This window comes from Echinops telfairi, unplaced genomic scaffold, assembly GCF_000313985.2.
Source record: "Echinops telfairi isolate 266 unplaced genomic scaffold, ASM31398v2 ScPeMD7_7458;HRSCAF=8496, whole genome shotgun sequence".
In the NCBI taxonomy this organism is placed as follows: Eukaryota; Metazoa; Chordata; class Mammalia; order Afrosoricida; family Tenrecidae; genus Echinops; species Echinops telfairi.
Window position 1 is genome coordinate 28,536,541 of NW_022111358.1, and position 2,971 is coordinate 28,539,511.

Genomic DNA, 2,971 nt, shown 5'->3' on the forward strand with positions numbered 1-2,971 from the left:
CAAAGTAACCTAACTGAAGCAGCAGACTAATAATCCAGCACGAAGACTTCATTAGCTTAACATTGAGAAGTGATTCATTCTGCAGCCGTAAGCTCCCCATTTGCAAATAAGGGAACTTTCTTTGTTCTATAAGAGTACGGAAGAAACCAAATTGTCCTGTGGACATTGTTGGTCAAACGTGGAACCAGAATCGAAGCGTGGTGGGGTTTTAAGGACTGAGCCCTGAAGAAATTGCCTGACCTACATGTGCTTACGTGACGGTGCCAGCCTTGATCTCTCCTGGACAGCAATGGAAATTTCATGGTCAGGTTGTGTTTCCAGGGCGCAATTACTTTAAAAAAAAATCATTTTATTGGGGGCACATCACAACTCATCACAATCCATACATCCATCTATTGTGTAAAGCACATCTGTACATTCATTGCCCTCATCATTCTCAAAACATTTGCTCTCCAGCTGGGCTCACTTGCTTTAGCATCCACCACACACTAGTTAGAGACGAACGACCCACACCTTTCTTGTTGTGCTCAGGTGCTGCCGAGCCGCTTCCTCTGTACGGCAGAACGAAACACCGCCGGGTCCTGTGCCAGCCTCACAACCGGCACATGTCATACATTCTCAAAATTGAACCATGAAAGCCCAGGTACTTGGAAAGCAGAAAACACATGTTTTTGAATTTTGACTTTGACATTTACTAACCGTCTCATGCTGAGCAAGTTACACATCTTCGACCCACCTTGGTGTACTTGTGAGAGATGTGGGGACAAGAATAATCTACAAGTAATATAAGGCTGTGTGCGGACCTTGCTTCAGATAATTCATGTAGAACACTCAGTATTGTGTCTGAGGCATGGTATTCCATTCATTTGTACTTAACATTTTTAACAGTTTTATTGACAAATAATTCACATATTATACAGTTCAATAGTTCAATTAAAAAGAGTTGTACATGGAACTGTGTGTGACCTCCTCCCTGGGGGACAGACAACCGAAAAGTGGATGAAGGGAGACGTCGGACAGGGCAAGATATGACAAAATACCCATTTATAAACTATCAAGGGCTCATGAGGGAGGGGGGAGCGGGGAGGGAGGGGAAAAATGAGGACCTAATGTCGGGGGTTTAAGTGGAGAGAAAATGTTTTGAGAATGATGTACAAATGCGCTTTACACAATTGATGTGTGTATGGATTGCGATAACAGTTGTATGAGCCCCTAATAAAATGTTTAAAAAAGGAAAAAAAAAGTTGTACATTCATCACCACAATCAATTTAGAACATTTTCTTCTTTCTTGTATTCATTGTTATTAGCTCCCCATTTCCCCCCAACCTCCCTGCCATACCCCCAAGAAATTATTAATCCAGTTACTGTCTTTATAGATTACCTATCCTGGATTCCTTACAGAAAAACAGACAAAAACAAGACAAACAACAAAGTAAAACATTGAGAAAGCACGATTTAAAAGAAAGCAGAAAGCAGTAAAAAATAGAAAAAGTCAAACTGGGTCCAAAGAGCGATGAAGTGATAAGGTGTTAAACTTTGAACTAACTGCATTGATAACGATCCACTTTGCAATGCACTCCGCCAGATAGCAAAGCTAGGCGATGGTCAGAGGAGAGTCACCAGAGTCTTAATCCACATGTATTTTCCCTTCATGTTTTTAAAACTGAAACAACTTAAAAAGGGGTCAAAAGGGAGATCAAATGATAGGATATTACATTTTAGCCTACCTACCATATATACTCGTGTATAAACCAAGTTTTTCAGCACATTTTAAGTGCAGTTTTTGTGGTAAAATTAGATGCCTCGGCTGATACTCGGATTGGCTTATACTGGAGTACATACGGTCTATCTGCCATAGTGGATTTTACCACCTTCTCTGGTAAGGCTATTTACAGCCCTCAGCCATGGCCGGAGAGAATTCACTGGAGGCCCTGCACATGGAGTTTGGGCTTCCGCTGTCAAACCAGTGTTCACGTCAGCTCTGAAGCCAGTCCTGCCTTTGGATTTTGATTTTATGATTTACAATCCTTGAACCACACAGGCTGGTGCGCTTCTTCCACGTGGGCTTGGTTGACAGCCCATTTGTTTGCAAACAAGCCTTTAAGACCCCAGACATTATTTTCTTCTGATAGTTGGGCACCATCTGATTCTTCACCGCTTTGCTACAGCACCCATGTGTTCAGTGATCTCTTCCTGAGGCTCAATCCATTTTTAAATGAGTCGGAGAAGCGTTGCTTTTTATATACTTTCTGGTCCTAGTAGGCGCTATGATTCTGCACATCTCTAATTCTTTGATGATGTGTTGACTGGACTAGGCTAACTGTTGAGAATTTGGGGGATGTTTTCCTATTGATGCTGAAAGACAAGGAAGACACATATTGTCCTAGAAGAACTACCTGAACTGCCTGCCATCTCCAGACTGTGGAGGAATGATCCCATTTACAGGCTGGTGTCAAACAGTTCTTCATCGGCCTCTTGGACCATCCTCTTTGAATTTGTTGTCAAAGGATACAAGGGTCGGTAATTTACAGGTAGGGCTTCATCCAGGTTCAATCCAGTTCAAGCCCGTTTATATCCATCAGAATCACCCAGTGATTTTGTTCAAATGTAGACTCTGACTGATTATATATGGGTGGAATACAATTCCAAGCAGAGGCTCAAGCCAGAATAAACTAATTCAAAGCCCTGCTTACTTTTGGGGAAATCCATTGAGTTCTATAAACCTCAAATCAAACCCATTGCCAATGAATTGATCCCGATTCACAGCAACTCTGTAGAGGAGGGTTTCCAAGGTTATAATCTTCATGTGACCAGTGTGCCACGTCTTTCTCCCACGATGGGCTCAAACCACTGACCTCCGGTTAGTAGCTAAGCGCTTGACCAACGCAAAGAGCTGGGGGTTTTGACTTTAGGCGTTGTGTGACTCCACTCCCTCTGAAAAGCCAAGGCTCCATCCCGACCCCAGTGTTT